We start from the raw sequence: 20775 nt of genomic DNA on the forward strand, positions 1-20775 counted from the left end.
CATACTCCGGGTTTGCTAGGGAGCTGTGCCATTTGTGATTGTCAATAAGATCATTAAATAGCAAATAACTGATTTTGGAATACTCCCTGAATGTAAACAAGACTTCAGAGAGAAAATCACAGCACCATGGTCAGATATGAGTAATGAGGGAGACAAACAGGGTGGTACAAATGGGGAAAACATTTGTGAGTACTACATTAGGAAGCTTAACACTCCTGATGGGCAGGGGGACAGTTTAGTCACATGTGCTGGCAATTATGACATCCAGAAATCTCTGGGCATATTTCTTGTTGGTAGTATGTGTTTTCCAGTTTACATGTTGAAAGCTGAGTCATTGATAAGAAACACATTTTGTTTGATAGTTAACTTTCCTAACCAGTTAAAATATTTTTCATGCTCTGAATGGGGTGATAGATGGAGTTTTATAACCGGCTTGTATGCATAGGATGTCAGGGGGCTGAGGAGAGTGACTATGTGATAGCAGTATCAAGTCCCTAAGCAATGTACTGTGTAATGAACTGTTAGCTGAGTAAAATGTACTGACATTATTGGTAAGTGCACTAGCCTTAAGGTTTAATAAAATGGGCCTATGCTTTAATAAAAAATATGATTAAAATTGTTAAAATTGTTCACTATTAGTCAAAATATTGCAGATTTTCTTCTTATCAGTAATTCATTCATGCTCACTCATCAGTAAAGTTCATAGTGACAGTAGACAACAGGGCAAAAATGCAAATTTTTATACTTGAAATAATATGGATATATGTAGCTTCCCATTCCTATGAACCTTGGACTTTTGTTTTTGGGAATATTACTGTTTGCTTATTTACCATTTGTTCTGTTTGCAAGGGGTGACAGTTGGGTGCAAAGTACTGGAGCTAGCATTCAGCAGAAGAATAATTCCCAGCAGAAGATTTTCTCCTACTGCATGATGTATAGTTATGCCATTGTAAGAAACCTGCAGACGTTCCTCAGTGGATGTCTGCTTGCTTCCTACATCATCCTATGTGCATGATTTAGGTCCTGTAGTTTCCACCATACATTTTAATCTACTAATACAAGAATCAGGGACAAAGCCAAATATAAGGGGGGGGGGGGGGCAAAGGCCTAAAATATGGACAAACTTTAAAAATTGCCTTTATAAACATAGAAAGTTGCTAGAATAACAGACTTGCATTAGCATGCAGTTTCTAAAGGATATAAAGTCTGCAACTCAAATATTTGTCTAGTTTAGTGACTGCGATCCTCAATCATTTGCCAGAAAAAACACAAATTTTACAAGGAACAGACAAAAAATATGAGGCTTAAATCAGGACATTCTGCAACATTCTGGACAGTTGAGAGGTATGGTCTTCAATGAAGAGCTACCAGGCAGTACAAAAACTCTTACTCTGTCCTTTTCCCCAGCTGGTCCTCAGGCCCTTGGCCACCAGTCAAACCTGGGGTAGCTAATATAAACATAAAGGGAGTTATTTGTGTCATTAGGCCTGCAAAGATAATATGTGTAATTACCTGGCCATTTAACTATAGGAAGTGTAAGTGGGTTGAAGAGAGCAGAAGGGCTATAGAAACAGAGAAAAGGAAATGAGGTGAAGAACGGGAAATTAGGGTAACCAGGGAAATAAACAGTTTGACGGTTATAACACCAGGACAGGTGGAAGGGGTGGGAAAGTAATATAGTAAATGTTCTGGAGTGAGAGCAGAAAGAGAAGAGTTCATACATAATATCTATGTGAGTCATTCCCTTTTGTGTGTTAATGGCAGCTGTCTCCTTCAGTAATATCTTGGCAGTTCACTAACAATGGAAGTCATGACTTATTTCCACCTACCTCTAATTATGTAAGAAATGTTATTAATAATACTAAATAAGGATATGTGAGGGGAGTGCAAAGCCCTCTGTTTTTAGTAAATTGACATTCACTGAATTATTGGCAATGACAACAGTTTTGAATATTCCCAGTGGCATATGAAGATAAAAGTATGAATTCAAACTGGTAGCTTATTTAATTAATTAATTAATTAATTTAGAAATCATTTATTGGGATAAAGCTCTGATCACAAGTGGCCAATTTCAGTCTCAGTCCAGGAATGGAAAGAAAATCACAATTACACTTAACCAGAGGTATCAAAAATATACACATCTGTATAATATCATTATCAGCTAACAGAAAATCTAAAGAGCACCTACAATTGTATAATATGTACATTATTTACAAAAATCAAGATAAATCTCATGTAGAAGGGGAAGTGTCTGTGTGATATTTACAGCTGTGTGTTGTCTAAGTGGGAACGATAGTTGAGTGGAGTGAAGGATGTTTATGACTAGTTGGAAGAAGTTACATTACGCAAAAGATATGTCAGTGAGAAGTGAAGGCTGGTGACATAGAACTTTCTGTATGAGGATCAGATGAGTGTTACTAGTAAGAGAAAGAGAGTGATGTAGCTCAGGTTACATAACATGCCTAGACGAGAGGCAATAATGTTTTATGAGATTAGTTGGATTTTTAATTGAGTCCCAAAATTTGAGTAAAGTAGTCTCTTATTTTGGGGGGGGGGGGGTACTTACCAGACTATTGGATCTACTATAGAGAAGCTGTTATCTTTTTAATGGCATTTAGATCTGAGGAGTTGCAGTGCAGTTTCTGAGGATTATGAGGAATAGATATTTTTTAGAACATGAGAATGATGATGGAGTGCAGAAGAGAAAGAGTATGGTGGACAGAGTCCATTTTCCATGGTATGAGGAGGTTGATTAAAAATAGGAATAAGTGCAGGTAGATGTGGGATTAGGTGCTGCATGTTTCAACATGAGCTAGAGCAGGGGTGGGCAAACTTTTTGATTCGTGGGCCACATTGAGTTCTAACATTTGACAAAGGGGCCGGAACAGGAGCAGACAGATGGCATGCTTTGAAAACATCACCTCATTGGGGGAAAAATACACATCTTGGGATATGGAGAAAACATGTGCTTTAATTTCCAATGAAATGAAGAAAAGCATTACAATAAAATCTCTGACTGAAACGAGTCTTTAAACACTGAAAATCAAATAAATGACCATTTTATTTTAAAGCACTGAAAGTTCTGTTATCCTTCAGGATATCACCATCACTCTCCTCCTGACTTTTTTTTCAAAAACAGTAGGAGATGCAGATGTACTTGTCCTGTTCCTTTTATTCAATTTGTTTCCCTGGTGCCAAAAGTCAACAACGACCAGTGCAAGGACGAAACAGTTGCAACAAGTCAGTCTGTGAAGCGCTATATTTGATCTGCGCGCACAGTTTATTTTAACAACGTGTGTATCACGGAGACGCACACATTTTAATGGGAGCAGTGTTGTTGGTCTCCTTTTTTAGCCAGCGCATCAAAGTCTGGAGTTAGTTTTGTTGTGGCAATTCTCAGGATGGATCTGAGGTGTAGGTCTGTTAACTTGGATCTGTGGCTGACTTTGTTGATGTTCGTGACGCTGAAGGTCTGTTCACACACGAAGGTAGAGCCGAACAAAGCCAACATCATCTGCGCTTTCCGCCTTAGATTTGGAAACGCGGCATCATTGAGTGAAGCATAGAAGTCATTTAGTTTCAGAGAGCTGAACTTCTCTTTTAAGGCAGGGTCGGACTGAAGGTCGATCAGTTCGAGCTGAAGCTCCTCTGGAGCTGTTTCGGGGTCTTGTGACAGAGGAAAGGCCACCAATTGAAGTGACTTGTCAATTTTGTCGAAATCCAAAAACCGACGGCAGAATTCTCCATGCAGTGCATCCAGTGACTCACTATTTCTTTACTTTTGCTCCGGCCTCTTTCAGCGTGGCTAGTCTAGGAAAATGAGTGAATGACTTGTTCAAAATCTGCCTGGAGAATAAAGCCAGCTTGGATTTGAAGGCTTTCACGTTTGTGCACATGTCATGCACAAACTGCTCCTTCCCCTGCAGTTTCACGTTGAGCTCATTCAGGTGTGAAAATACGCCCGTAGCAAACGCAAAGTCACACATCCAGCTGTTGTTGCTCAGCTCAGGAAATTCATCAGTTTTCCCCTGCCGCTCCAAAAACATGCCAATCTCCTCTTTGAGCTCCCACACTCGTTGAAACACTTTGCCCAAACTCAGCCAGCGGACACGGGAGTGATAAAGCAGGTCCTGGTGATCCGCATCAGTTTCCTCCAGGAACGCAATGAACCGACTGTGCTGAAGTCCCCGTGCGCGTATGAAGTTGACGAGTTTCACCACAGGATTCACAACATGATTCAGCTGTAACACCGATTTACATAGAGATTCCTGGTGGATGATGCAGTGGAGGAAAATGACATCCTGGTCAGGGTCTTCATCTTTCACTTTATTCTGGATTCTCCTCAGCAGGCCAACGTTTTTTCCCCCGTTAAATTCGGAGATCCATCTGTGGTGACGTTAACAAGCTTACTCCAGGGAAGCTTCGTGTTTTCGATGGCAGCAGACACCCGTTCAAACAAGTCCTCTCCCCGTGTTTGTCCTTTCAGTGACTCCATTGTCAAAAACTCCTCCGTTATTTCAAATGTTTCGTTGATTCCTCGGATAAAAATGAGGAGCTGAGCAGTGTCTTTGACATCGTTGCTTTCATCCAGTGCTAAAGAATAAAAAGTGAATGACTTCGCCTTTTTGTTTAATCTGCTGGTGATATCTTCATCTATTAGTTCCACACGGCGAGTCACTGTCCGCCGTGATAAACTGATTTTCTCAAATTTGTCTTTGGTCTCTGGGCACAAAATACCTGCTGTCTCTACCATACATTCTTTTAAAAACTCGCCCTCAGACAGTGGTTTGCTGGCCTTTGCTATTTTGAATGAAAGCATAAAACTGGCCTTGGTACTTGACTCTTGAATGGCAGTTTGACGGTGAAAAAAACTTTGCTGAGCCTTCAAATTAGCTGCCAACTTCTCAGCAGCAGCTTCCAGTTCTTTTGTTGAGAGCTTGCTAGCATAATTAGCGTGCTTTGTGGCAAAGTGACGGCTAATATTATACTCTTTAAAAACTGCCACAGTTTCTTGGCATATCAGGCAAACAGCAGATGATCGGTGTTCAGTGAAAAAATATTTAGTTGTCCACTCCTTACTGAACACTCGACATTCTCTGTCCACTTTCCTTTTCTTGGGTCCGCTCATCTTCAGAGGGGCGGTGGGTCAAAGGGTAAAGTGCAAACGTGGAGTAATAGGCCTACGCTTCACCTCAACAAAGCCAATATATCTAGAGTGCGCCATCTAGTGAGGAAACATCAGAATTGCAGCGGAAATAAAACATTAACAAGGTTAATTTATTAAATTTTTTCAAGTTTGGAGGGCCGAATCAAAACGTTTAACGGGCCGCATGTGGCCCCCGGGCCGTAGTTTGCCCATGCCTGAGCTAGAGGGTTGTATACATACTTGAGATCACTAATTTTAAACAGCAGACTACAGACTCAGCTGGGTAACATGCTCATACTGTGGGGACCTGAAAACAATGTTAAAAAAGGGGACCTATATCTTAGCTTAAGGTGGGAAGCATGGGTAATATTTTAAAAGTTACAACACGTTGTGCCTTTCTTGGTTTACAGCTGCCACCACCCCACCGAATCTGCCACTACCACACCAGAATTATCCCCTTCATACATTATATATACTTACAATCCTGTGGATCTGTAGCTACACCACTGAGCACTCTTAAAAACTAAACTTTCCTCCCAACTTTGCCCCCTATTTTACTTGTTATTTTCCTGGCCACCCCAACTCTTTCCTCATTTCCTTTGCTCCACTCTATCTTTACCACGTCTCCTTCCACTCTACATACTAAAACTGACACAACTGCCACGCTTTGCTGTTCTCTTTCTCTTCAGTTATTCTTCTATCTTCTCTACACTCCTCTTACTATTCCTCTATTTTGTTCCACCAACTTGACCGCTATCATTTCGTTATTGTACATGCACAAAATGCATGCTTTTAAAGATTTCTACACGCCATTAATGTGTTTCTCACATCTCTTTATCTTGCCCTTTTAATGTTCCTAAACTTACAATGTAACTTGTTATGATTATGATATATGTGCATTATTTTTGGCATCATCTTTTTATCATGTGTTTGTGGAGCTTTGCTGATACTTTTAATGATTATCTATAAGGCATTAATGTTGCTATTCACATGCCTTTTTATTTTGCCCTTTTTCATGTTTTTAACTTGCACTGTAACTTGGCTTTGTTATGATATATGTATATTATTGTTTTTGGCATCATCTTTTTATCATGTGTTTGTGGAGCTTTTCTTCTTGGGTCTCCACTGAAAATGGGCCCCCATCCCAGTGGACTAACCCGGTTAACAAAGGACAAATAAATAAATCATCAAATAAATAATTTCTCCAAGACTTTTGAGTTTCTAATACCATGACAGGACTGGACCCCAATCCTAAGTCAAAGTATGATTAAAGGTCATGAAATTAGTATTATTTCTAACTTTGATGTTAGCCAAAAGTGCTCTTTGCAGCACCCAAAATGGGCCCAGAATTGACTCCTGCAATTCATACAGAGTTGCATGTATTGCAGCATATCTAAATGCGACTGTAAATTTTTTTTTTTATGATGAGACCCATTACTCCTACTACTTTTGGAAATGTCTGGGTATCCTTCTATATTGACCTTGTTTCTGCCTGCAAATTCTGGTTCAGACATTACAGGGGAATAGGTGAAATGATAGGAAATGCTTGTCAAAACACAAATTTGATATGAAATTGTACATAGTATGTGATCATAATAAACTGGCTTATTTGTTGTATGTCGTGCAGGTGTGATCAAGATGATGTTTCTTTCCACAGCATGATTTAATGTACAGTGAGAAGAAAAAAGTACAATTATATGTTAGTCTTGTCAGTATGACCACTAGAGGGCAGTTTTGGCTTGAGCTTGGAGGTGAGATTTTTGTTTCTTCACATGGAAGAGCAGAGCAATTTAATCAAATGTTTCATATAGGAGCACAACATAGGATCAGGACATTATTGGCTCGCATGCCCATCTTCTATAATTTAGGCAGAACACTATGATTTTTGCTCTCAAACATAGTCTTGCTTCTCCTAGATTTGCACATTATCTTAATGATTTAAACAAGTTAAAGGGAACATACATTAATAAATAGCTAAAGTAAGTCTACTGAATGTTTTTATTGCTAGCAGTATAGGGTATGGTATGGTATCTGAAAATGATCTGTTCTGAAAACTAAGAAAATGCTTCCCTTTCTAACCCCAAGGTCTCTGTTATGTTGTTTAATACTCAGAGGTTGGAAGGTGTGATGTCTTGTTTTCTGCAGTGAAAACGGTCAATGAGATTAAATTATCCAAGGTTACGCTTGTAATCTCAAGGCTTGTATTTTGTTTTTCAAGATTTGTTTACATTTCACATGAAACAAAAGTATTATTACAGAAAGCTTTGCAATATTTGACTTGGCTGGAAGTAATGCAGTCAATGAAAATAATTTTCTGTCTTTAGGCCTGTGTTTTGCAAACATTATTTATTTGACTGTTAATGCTAAGGAACTAGGATTTTTCTGTGGCATAAGCATATCCTCTTTTCTGATCATCTGCTAGCAACCTAGATCCAGTTGTAATAAATGGCACATATCTCAGGCCGCAGCCTTCAACTCTGGTGACCCTGGTTACTTCACTATAGAGTTTTTGGTACTTTCCGTGGAAAGGGTACCATAACGTTAGAAACAAAAGAAACATTTGTAGAAACATATTTGCAAGTCTGTTATAGCAGATGTTCAAATTTCTGATCAGTGACAAAAATCTAGTGTTATATTTTTATATTGGAGTGTATTAAACATATTTTAATTGTTTGTTAGATACTCACATTTCACTTGAAAAAGTGTTTTGGTATTGTAGCTCTTAACGTATTAAAGATCTCCATGTTATGCAACTAATATGCTTAAGCATTTTTTATTTTTCAGGGGGACATTTGTGTATCTCCCATGATGGCTTGATAAATGGAGATTGCAAGGCTTTTTACTATGAAACTCTGAGCATTTAGATACAGATGAACCAAAATGCTAACAATTAATGGCCGAAACGTGCAAGGGCAAAAGTTAAACTGTAAGTCTGTTTTTCAGTGGGGCAAGCCCCTTCACCCCCGTACTTATATACCAACTGTATGTTTGTACAAACAAGAAGAGGGGAGAAGTATCTCCAAAAAAGGATTATCGGTTAGTACAGACTCACCAGAAAAGGATTATTGGTTAGTACAGACATTTGCACTGGGTGTGATTTCCTATGGATCGGTTATTACAGACATTTGCACTGGGTGTGATTTCCTATGGATCGGTTAGTACAGACATTTGCACCGGGTGTGATTTCCTATGGATCGGTTATTACAGACATTTGCACCGGGTGTGATTTCCTATGGATTGGTTAGTACAGACATTTGCACCGGGTGTGATTTCCTATGGATCGGTTAGTACAGACATTTGCACCGGGTGTGATTTCCTATGGATCGGTTATTACAGACATTTTCACCAGGTGTGATTTCCTATGGATCGGTTAGTACAGACATTTGCACTGGGTGTGATTTCCTATGGATCAGTTAGTACAGACATTTGCACCGGGTGTGATTTCCTATGGATTGGTTATTACAGACATTTGCACCGGGTGTGATTTCCTATGGATCGGTTAGTACAGACATTTGCACCGGGTGTGATTTCCTATGGATCGGTTAGTACACACATTTGCACCGGGTGTGATTTCCTATGGAAAAGGATCAGTGTTGTTAAACTCAGTATCTTGTGCTTCTGGCAATTGATTCCTAGGGAACTGAATCTTTGTCACCTGCAGAGATAACAGACTGCAAATATTTTTGTACAGATGTTTCTTTGCTTTGCAGCTTGGTTGGGTCCTATGTGTATCTGGTATGAGACTTTCTTTGAAACCAGACAAGAGAAGAGCAGAGTTGTAGTTCACACATTTCTCTCTGCGTGACAATGTGAAGTTTCTTTTTCCTTTTTTTCCAAACGTAATTCTGTATATGAACATGTTTCGCTCTGTGCTAATAGGAATAAGTTTCCAGCAGTTCCATTTACGGACATTTTAAGTAAGTCCAAAATCCAAATCTCTTGCAAGTGGCATGAGGTGGGGATATGCCCTTCTGACATAAACTGTTATGTTTCTTTTACTTTCTGTGAAATATTAGAGTGCTTTCATGTTTGCAATGGACAGGTTAGATGTACTCTAGTTGCAAAAAACATAAGACCACATGTACTTTAGAAGTACTTTATTAACTGATGGCTGCTGTAACGTTCAGCTAAATTTTACACGGCAGTTCAGGTTCAGTTTTACAGAGATGCCTCAAGCAAACCTGTCAACTGCCCAAGATTTTGCAGAATGTCCAGATTTTTGCCTCATAATTTTTGATCTGTTCCTCATAAAATTTGTAGTTTTCTGGCAAAACTTTGAGGACTGATGTTACTAAAATTTCAGATTGCATGCTAACATAAACCCTGCTGAAATGCTAGCACCATTGTATATTTATAAAAACAATATTTAAAATCTGTCCTTGTTTTTGGCCTTTGTTCCCCTTATTATTTTTGACTTTGTCCCAAATTTGTGTCCAAGCAACCCAAGAGGTATGGCTGCAAGATGCCACATAACACAACTGTCAGTGTTCAGTACACCCCCCCCCCCACACACACACACGCACACTTACTCTAATCACATTATTATACATTTCTGTCCAGGGATGATTAAAAATAAGAATTAATTTGAACATCTGACCTAATTTTAACTAATGCAGAGTAAGTCCGTGCATCAGAGATTCGGGTACTTCAGAAGTACACAGGAGTGCATCATAGACCCTTTGCTAATGCTGGCAGAGCTTCCTGGTACCTAACGCAGTCCCGTCTTAGTACTTTTTGTGAAATATTAGAATCCTACTCCACAACAAGTAATATTACACATTCACTGATCACAACTTCTGAAGCTGGTCTCATTACCTCTTTTTTAGTTTTCATGGCTACTCTGGATTTTAGTTTATCACTGTAATTTCAGTACATACCCGCAGTAGTGGTGCTGCAGTAACGTTGTCACCTCACAGCAAGACGTTGTCCCGTTCGATTCTCAGCTAGATCGTCTTCTGTGTGGAGGCATGCGTGAATGGGCATGCCTTCATTGAAGGTTGTGCGTCAGGGCTGGTAACTTGGCACGTAAAAATCCACTACCAAACATTAGCGGACCGGAGTTCCGTTGTGGCGACGCCTAACCGGGATAAGCCGAAAGACACAACAACAACAACTGTAATTTCAGTACATAATATCCACATCTGTCCCCTTTAACTCCATCTGTTGCTGGACCTCGTTGCTCAGTTATCACTCCAGGAATCTACTTAGGACCTTTTCCTTTTATATCTTGAACTTAAACTGGATAAGATTCATTGAGAGAGTTAACCATGGCATGTTTCTCTTTCTGAGATTTCTGTATTTCTTTCTCTGAGCTACAGTACTGGACTTGATTGTCAAGCTTGATACAAACATATCTACTTAGAAATAACTATGTGAGTGACTCATCTGTTGTACTGTTCAACATGATTAATTTCTACTGCAAAAACAAAGTCTTCTCTTCAGCGTCTAGTACAATGTTTGATAACTTCATTTCAGATTTAAAGATTTTAACATATCTTTCTGCTAGATCGTTCACACCAGGATAACTAGATCCATTCATCAAGATAATGATATCATTCTGTTTAATGAAACAGTGGTATTCATCACGTGTCAGGTATGTACCATTATCTCTAACAATATGTACAGGTACGTCATATGAAGCAGAGAGTATCATACTATACTATGCTAGCAGAAGTAGGTTTATAGGTTCATAGGTAGGTACTAGGCTATTGGCCCTAGGGCCTATACAAGCCTAGCCAAAAAATGTACCCTGGCTTTCGCCACCCAAGAAAATTATTTTCCTGTGCCCCTGTCAAGCAGAACCACAGAAGTTATCCCCGGGGTGAATTTCCTATTACCCATCCAATCATCAAGATTTTTCTTGAAGAGTGCTAATGAGGAGCTCTGTTTGACATAGGTAGTCTGTTCCAGAGTATGGGAAGTCTCTGGGACAGGAATCTATCCCTCCAGCATGTTCTGGTTATTGTGGTGACAAGGTTTAGAGCCCTAGAGCGTGTAGCTCGGAGGGATTGGGATTTCTAAGTGGAGCATGTCCAACAGCTCTGGGTTTGACATAGCTTTGTATGTTAGGCAGAGATCACCTCTGAGTAGGTGATATGCGACGGAGTAAAGCTGGATTTTTTTGAGACGGTCTGCGTAAGGCATCTGTTTGAGGCCAGTAATCCTCTTTGTGAGGTATTTTGCGGCCTTTCCAGTTGTTGTAGATGTCTTGTGAGGTACATACCAAAAGGGGCATTGTACTCTATAATGGGTCTAATGAGTGATGAGTAGTGGGGAACAATGACCTCTTTTTTTCTGGATGAGAAACCTTTTGTGATGAGGTGTGCCACGTAGAAGGATTTCCTGACCACTTTGGTGATGTGATTATCAAAGGAGAGACTACTGTCCACCTGTGTCCCAAGGTCTCATCACACTTTCAGTGCTAAGTAGACTACCACCTATGTAGTAGTTCATGGGTACAGAATTTTTACTAAAGGGGATGACAATGCACTTTATGGCATTGAGCTTGAGACCATGTCTTTGACACCAGGCATCTGTCTCAGTGAGGCTCTTTTGTAGATGTCCACATCATTAGGAGTTTCAATTATGGCTCCTAGTTTGCAGTCATCTGAGAATTTAGTTAGCCAAAGACCTTCTGTGTTAGCCTGTACTTCAGAGAAGTAGATACCAAACAGGAGAGGACCCAGGACTGAACCCTGTGGTACTCCACTTGTCACTGGTCTGAAGTCTGATTTGGAGTCCGCTACTTTCACAGTGTGGGTTCTTTCAGTAAGCCAGTTGGCAACCCATCTTGTGACATAGGGATTTATACCTAGTTTAGTGAGTTTATCTATAATTCCAGAGTGGGGGGTGGTGTTGAACGCCTTGGTGAGATCTAGATAGGCTGTGTGTACCACCTTACCCTCATCTATGGCTTTGGTGACTACTTCAAAGAAGTCGATCAGGTTTAGGAGACATGATTTGCCTTTTACAAACCCAAACTGTGTGGGGTCCAGGGTTTGGAGATCTCCAATGTCTTTGTTTATGAGTTCCATGATGATACGTTCCATGGCCTTGCAGACGAGGCTCGTCAGGCTAATGGGGCAGTAGTTCCCGGGGTCTGTTGTGGCCCCCCCTTTGTGGAGTGGGATAACTGTCATGGTGCGCCATTTAATGGGCACAAAGCCTGAGGTGAGGCTATGATTGAACATGGTACTTAGGTGGGGTGCCAGTTCATTCTGTAGTTCATGTAGAAGGCAGCCTGGGATGTTATAAGGTCCCAAGGATGCTGTGTTCTTGGCTTTGGAGAGTGAAGTTTTTACCTGTGCAGACGTGATTACAGGAACTTTGCATTCTTCCGGTATAAAGATGGGCCCTTTACGGGGTGAGAGGGGGGTAAAGTTAGCACTGAACCTATCTGCCAGGATGTTGGCAATATCAGTTGGTTCTGTATATTCAGTGTCATTGTGCTGTAACTCAGAGCAGATCTGAGTGTTGCCATTGAGATTTTTGACATAGCTATAGAATGCTTTGTGGCTGTCTTTAGAATCAGTGGCAATTTTGTTTTCATAACTAGCTTTGGAGGATTTTATGAGGGATCTCAGCTTCTTACTGAGGCTGACCAGAGAGTTCCTCCAATCATGGGATTTTACTCTTTTTTGTAACAGTTTCTTTCTTTTGTTGTAGAGTTTGTTTATGGCAGAAGACCACCAGATTGGCTTCCTTTTTTTGGAGGATAGCATCTTGGTTCTGTTAGAGATAGCACGATCCATGCACTCGTGTAAGTGCTTATAAAGTGCATTTGTGTAGGATTCAGCAGTCGTACCTCTATTGTCCATCTGCATGGGTGTCATGAAGTTTGCCACTTCTGTCTTAAGAAGCATGAAGTTGGGTAGATGTAATTTCAGATAACTGAAATATTTCTAAGCACTTTGAGTAAGGATTCACTACTATCATTAGCAAACTATTCATGAAAGGACCTGCAAAGTCAATGTGCAACCTTCTGTAACATCCTCCTGAAAAATCCCATGGATGCAATCACTTGGCATGGCATTTCTTTGTTTTGTATGACACAGCACACATTGTTGACACACATGCTGAATTTTCAGGTTCTAGCTTTGGCCACCAAACTTACAACACGACTTGAACCTTCTCTAATGAGGGCAGCCTTTCATCATGTACCCGTAAAACCTTGGAAAATTCTTTGGAATTTGGATTATTTGAGATACTACTTCAATGTTTATAGGAATTTCTTGGAATTGATCCTCTGTGAGCATTAAAACACTCTTTTTATTCCCATAGTTTCTACATCTGAAATTTCTAGTAATGGGAATCTCCAAAGGCCACCTGCATTCTCGTGCATTGTTGAACCTTGATATTCTGTCTGATAATAATAGTCATGCCAAAATCAGAAAGAGCAACTGTCATACAGACAAACTCTCTGATTCAACTAAACAAGAAACTAAGAGGTCTACTAAAATTCAACAGAGCCAGTTATGAGGTTAGGATAGCCTCCCAGGCTAAGGACAATCACAAGACCTTCTTCAGTTATGTCAGGAACCTTAAAGGTAACACTCAGCAATGTGCAGAATTGGTGATAAATGTCACAACCTTCAGTGACCAGGGTAACATAGCAAATTTACTGGCTGATAAATTTAGCTCTAACTTCACCCCCCCGATGCCCCCATTCCCCCCTTTGAAATCCCTTCTAGCATATCCCCCCCCCCCAGCAATCATTCTGGAGCAGGTCCTGGTGGCACTCGCTAAGGCCAAAAACACTGCTTCAGTGGGCCCCAAGAATATCCCTGGTTGCCTCCTAAATAGCCCAAAACATGACCTGATGGGACTACTTGCGGCAGTCCTCAACTACAGCCTCAAAACAGGTTATGTGCCAGGTGAATGGATGGTCGCAATATTTAACTTTCTTCATAAAGGTGGAGCAAAAAACAAACCCTAGGGACTACAGACCCATCCATTTGACAAGTCTGATATACAAAGCCATGGAATACATTATCATGGAAATGATCAACAAGGACATTGGCAATCTACCAACACTAGACCCATCCCAGTTTGCTTTGTTAAGGGGTTGTCTTGCCTGCGCAACCTGGTAGACTTTGAGAGGGTCACCAAGGCTATGGATGAGGGGAAAATGGTGCATACTGCCTACCTTGACCTGACCAAAGCATTTTTTACAGTACCTCACTGAGGTACTGTTGACAAACTCTCAGAACTAGGCATAAATCCCTACATAACTCACGGGATTGCTGGATGGCTGGCTCACAGATACGACCCAAGAAGTCAGGATTGGTGAGACCACTTCCACCAGGAGACCAGTCATCAGCATGGTACCCCAGGGTTCTGTGTTTGGCCCGCTTCTGTTTGGCATGTACTTCTCAGAAGTAAAGAGCAATGTCAAAGGCCTAAGGATCACCAAGTTTGCAGATGGCTGTAAATTGAGAACTATCATAGATTCACCCCATGACAGCAACATCCTACAGGAGGCTGTGTCATAAACAAAGCCATGGATTAACACTCAACATGAAGACATGCATTATAATGCCATTTGGGAAATCATCCACCTAAGCTAATTACTCCATCAATAAAACATTCCTAAGAGTTTACCTGAAAATCAGGGATCTGGGAATATATGTAGACAGTAATCTGGAATTTGACCAACATGTAGCCAAGATAGTAAGAAAATCATTCTATTTCACCCACGTCATAAGCAAGGGCATGGCATCTAGGTCCAAAGAAGTAACAGTACCACTCTACTCAGCCCTTATCAGAACCATCATTGAGTACAATGCCCCCTCTGGCATACACCAAGCCAGGCACTTGCAACAGTTGAAATGCCCTCAAACATTCCTCATCAGGAGAATACAGGGTATGAATACCCTGTTGTACACAGATTGCCTTAAGACCCTGTCACTGTACTCAGTCTCCTACAGGTTACTGAGGGGTGATGTATGCCTAGTAAATAAGACATCTTCAGATCCAGCTCTGATGATGTTCTTACACATTCGCAAAACAAACAGTGCCAGAAACACTAGATCCAAGGACCTGAACTTTGCCTGTGACATAAATAGAACATGCTAGAGAGACTGATATGTGTCTCAAAGGATCCCTGCGCTATGGAATAAATTCTCCAACTTTGTGAAGCAGAGTTCATCCCTGACCCTATTCAAAAGAAACCTTGATCATTGTATGAAATCGAAAATTCACCCCTGTCTACCCCCCAGTGTCTCTGATGTACAGAGGTCAATAATGATGGATGGAGGTTGACAGTAAGTAAGTTAATCCCTAACTAACACCCCCCCCATCTTTATTAACATACCCCACCATATAGGTGTACAAAGAATTTGTGGATAAAACTGGGCTGGGTGGGTTAGGTTACATGGCTAGACTTGCAAAGACCTTATTGGTCATTAGCGTAGTATAAACCTATGAACACGAAGTTACAACCTATGTTGGATATCAGTAGTTATCATGACAGACACACCTTTATGCTCACAAAATAAGATTAGCAACAATTTATTTCTCTCTGGAGTGCCTTCTGTGTCTGCATGTCCTCCCTGCGTTCATGTGGGTTTCCTCCGGGTGCTCCAGTTTCCTCCCACATTTCAAAGACATGCATCTGGAGCATTTCTCTCCAGGTGTCCGCTGAAAATTGGCTTCATTCCAAGTCGGACTTTCCCAGTAAACAAATGTGAAATAAATAAAATATGTTAAATAAAATAAATAAATATATTGTCTTTCACCAACCTGAGCTTTCTACCATTAGATACTGACATTTTGTTCTCTCCAAAAATGAGTTTGAGCTTCTCCCTTCTCAGTCTGTGATTGGTTCTTTTTTTTTGCAATAGAAAGAATCTGAGAATGTTCCTCACCAGTAGATATTGAATGTTAAATCCCAGCTTCAATAACATATTCAGAAAGCATCACATTCCTCTGATCATAATCTAGAAACACTTTTTCAGATATTAATAATTCTTTAAATATTTTAAAATCTTTTAGCTTTTGACATTTCTACTACTGGGAAGTTTGCTGTTTCAGTGCCCTATACAAAGATGCTACCACAACCTTTTGATTAGACAAAACTTCCCATAGTAGTTAATTAAGACCAAAAAACACTTTTAAGTTCTTCACATAAGTGGTTGGACACCTCATAATTTATACTAACCTCTGAAGAAACATGAATTCCCAATTTTATCTAGTACTTGCTCCAGTTACTCAAATTGTGACTTTCTAAATTCACATTTACATTTTTCTAACTCTTAATCCACACCCTTGCCATTTCTGTAACTCTTTCTGCAAAGATTCAAGTACTCATTGCCAGTTACCCTAGCTCTGTAGTGCAGGGCCAGAAGACCTAAGATCAATTAGCAGCTGATTAATCTGGGTCAGGTGATGAGGGACAGCCGATAGACATGTGACTTAGGTTGGAGCATTTACCTGGCAGGTAGGGTTGTGGGAGGGGAAAAGAGTAGGTACACTCAAATCATGTGGTAGCCCTTGCTGATGCATGTCAAGGGTGGACACAGAAAGTGCCTCTGTCGTAATGTTGAATGTACGTCACCATCAGGGACTGGGGTTAGGTCGCATCACAAATGTTCTAATGGCTGTCAAGAAGATAGCTCTTACCTTATGGGGATTGAATGGGAATTCAACCTTTGAGGAATGAGTGAGCCAGTAGACTGTAGGAAGCTGATGGTTGGCAGGCAGCAGGGTACAAAAAAAATCTAATTAAATAAAATTATTAATTCTCTGTTATTCAATGTGATGAGCAAACCATCTTGGTAGATAACTTTTTTTTTTAAAGTTTTGAAAAGTTTTTATAATTCTTTAAAAATGGAAGGTGCACAACTGACAAAAAATTGTAATCTGTTTTAGACAAACCTTGATGAGTGTTTATCTTTGTATATTTTTTACATTCAACAGTGAGCAACACTTGCAGAGTGCACAGTTCCACCACAGCATGATCATCAGTTCTTGTACTATTGATAATGGATATACCTGTGTGTCTGCAGCTTGGTTCCCTGTTGGAGTGTAATCACTGCACAATAAATACAATTGCCCCTCTTTATGAAGGAACAGTTGGTGAAGCCTCTTCACTGTGCTTCATTGGACCGATTATATTAGCAGTCTCAAACATTTTTAATTCTTTTTCATCTCTCTCTGTCTCTCCCTCTTTCAGTGCAAAAGGCAGGGTATGACTTTTACAGAACTTTGGGACATTTGTATTTACCGTTATAATAGATTTTACACCATGTGAGAATCTACTCCAACCCTACATAACCACGAGACCACTAAGATCCAGCCACAAAAACCTCCTACAGGTCACAAGAGCCATTAACTCTGCTGGAGAAGCATTATTCTCCTGCACTATAGCCAAACTCTCGAACTCCCTCCCATCCTCAATTACCTCTGTAACTTCTTGCACCCACTTCAAATCCTAACTAAAATCACACTTAAAAACTTGCCAGATATGCCCTTGCAACCCCCCTCTAATACCATCCACTCCACTCCCCCACTACCTCTCTCGGCTCCCTATCAATAACCTACTCTTAGCAAGCTTGGCTACTCATGTTCCCAGCTACCTATCACATAATATTAACTTCTTGTAGCAACAACTGCTAATGGCTGTTATGTATGTCAAAAACAGATTGTATTAATTGTTCACTGATGAATCTCAACTACATTTATAACCATGTTTAGTATATGTCACCATATTTTAAAATTGTACTATGTTCTACAGCTGTTTTACATCTGTTTTATTTTTGTCTTGCGTCCTTAGCTGGACTAATGTCTATATATAAATGCTATGTTTTTAACTGTATAATGCAAGTAATACTTAATGTGGAGCTTTTCTCCCCGGGCCTCTGCTGAAAACGGACCTGTGTCCAGTTGAACTCTCCCGATCAACAAATGTAAATAAATAAATAAACAAATAAATAAATAAATAATGTTTTGGACTTAACTCCTCTCAAAAGACTTCAAGTGACTTTGGCTTTTTCAGTACATTAGTTCAATAATAAAATAATGGCACTTACGTATTAACACAACCAGATTTTCTACCTGGCAAAACTCCTCATGTGTCGCAACCACTTTGCTAACGTAATTTGTAAGGTTTTCGCGAACTTATCTTTACCAGAAAAGGGTTGTAAAAACTCTTGATTATTATTCTTTCACCTAGCTTGTGACATTGAAAGAGGAGTAATGGCAAAATTCCTTGTCATGGCTACCGTCTGTCCTCGCCCTAACTAACGGAAAAATGCAATAAAGATGCCTGCTGCTTCTGGCTCCTCTGTAGAAGGACCTGTTATTACATGTTTCAACATGTTTACTGCACACCTTGGAAAGATAACTTTTTACAAACCAAAGAATATGCAGAAAACTGAATAAATAGCAGTTATAATACACGTGATGACTGTTATTTTGTTCATGCATTCTGTAAGCAATGCAGAGTCGAGTCCGTGAATCCACGTCCAAGGAGAAATGTTGCAAATTACAGTATAATACAATGACAAAGCAATGGTGAAAAAATGAATGGCGCTGTCTATTAATAACAAGCCACAGAAGGTGCGTTATGCATGCCTTAGTAGGAAGACTGTAACACATAATACATAGAATGAATGGCGCTGTCTATTAATAACAAGCCACAGAAGGTGTGTTATGCATCCCTTAGCAGGAAGACTGTAACACATAATACATAGAATGAATGGCGCTGTCTATTTATAACAAGCCACAGAAGGTGCGTTATGCATGCCTTAGTAGGAAGACTGTAACACATGGTGGAATAGTCAGCAAAACAACAGTTTGTAATGTGTAAGTAGCAACGCATGATTTGGAATTGTAAACATCTAGACTGCAGTGAAACTGTGTAAAAGTACGTCCCCAATAAATACAACATTTGTCAGTTATTCATCTTCCTGAGTGATACACAATGTGAGACAGTAATAAGTAGTACCTGACACAACCATTTTACTGTTAAAATCAGTACTTTTGCCCACACATGACGAGTTTTGTCAGGTAGAGAAAATCTGGTTGCGATAATACGTAAGTACCAAAATAATTTGTTTCCAATTTAAAATAAGCTTTCTTCACCAACTTATCCTAATTAGAACTAGAGCATTTTCTTTCACCATGACTAATGGCCACTGTTCTCCCTGTTTATTGTAACACACTGCAGCAATTATGTATCCTAACACCAGCAAATTCTCTTTCGTATGGTATGATTTATGCTTGACCATAGCAGCTTGCAGTAATTTCTTTGGGAACAGAACAAAAGAGTATCTATGAAGTAATAAAGACAACTGCAGGACTGTATCAATCTCCATGTCTTACTTTTTGTGGTCCTGTGCCCCCATGTGGGGAGTTTAACATTCACACCCCCTGCTGCTTATATATACCAACACCGAGATCGCGCTACAGCTGAGAATGAGCAAAACCCCAAGCTCTGCTGTACCTTGAGCTCACAAAACAGCCACAAACATGTTCAATATTGTGGGATGTGATGTTCTAGCACTTCAGTATTGTGCTGTTTCGGTGTTTTCGGATAAATATTATGAACATCAATATTATCGATATTCAGTGTTATAACATAAACCATTTCCAGGGTCTGTATTACCATGGCGAAAGACGTGTTCACTGAACATGTCTTAATCGACATGGAAATATCGACCTGTTAAAATCCCAAATGGCCGCTTCAGCAAATTCTTTTCCAGGGGAAAAAATCACTTGGCCGCATACCTCTCAACTGTACAGATTTTCGGAGAATGTCCAGATTTTTGCCTCATATTTTTGGTCCCATTTTTCATAAAATTGTGGTTTTCTGGCAAATTAGTGGTAAATAATTAAAGATTTAAGTCAGAAAATAGTACCAGACATTTGAGTTTTAGATGTCATACCCTTCAGAAAATTCATGCTAATGCAAAACCTGTTATTCTATCAACTTTCTAAGTTTATGAGAGCAATATTTAAAAATAGTCCCTATTTTTGGGCCTTTGTTCCACTTTTTTTATGACTTTGTCCAGATTTCTTGCTCTTAGAGTTTGAGAGGTATGCGAGTAGGACGTTCAAAAAAAAAAAATCAAACTTTCAAACCCTACATAGCCACCTATAGTTGACAGACTGTCGAAAAAGAAGCTGGCACAGCTGATCAAAAAACAGCTTATCGATTGTGTTTGTTTTGCTGTTGTGCAAGATTAAGGAATTTGCTCTTTCCCCACTGTTGTGCGATCTCAGGGTTGGCATATATAATTAAAAGGAGCTGTGGGGAGTGTAGCCCTCCCAGTTGTGAGATGCAGAGGGACTTGCCCCTCTGCAAAAAATAAAAAGTAAAGAATTTTTTTTTAATGATAATATGCATTTTGAGCAGTTGTGCTGTATAATCTGATGTTCGATATGTTGTATCATACTTCAAAAACAAATTGAAAGTGTTCCTTAGAACACAGTGGTTATGCCCCTGTACTAAGGCTGACTAGCTATGTATCTCTTAATACTTTGCTCTTCCTACCCCTTTTACTCATTAACTGTAATTCCTTCCTTATTAACCATGATACTATCTCCCTCTAGAACATCCTGATTGTACTAGCATGTTATGTTATGCCTGTATTCTGCACTGCTGAATTTACTGTGATAACCTGTAATAT

Source organism: Protopterus annectens, chromosome 11.part0 (genome assembly GCF_019279795.1).
Source record: "Protopterus annectens isolate FY-2018-M chromosome 11.part0, PAN1.0, whole genome shotgun sequence".
Taxonomy (NCBI): domain Eukaryota; kingdom Metazoa; phylum Chordata; order Ceratodontiformes; family Protopteridae; genus Protopterus; species Protopterus annectens.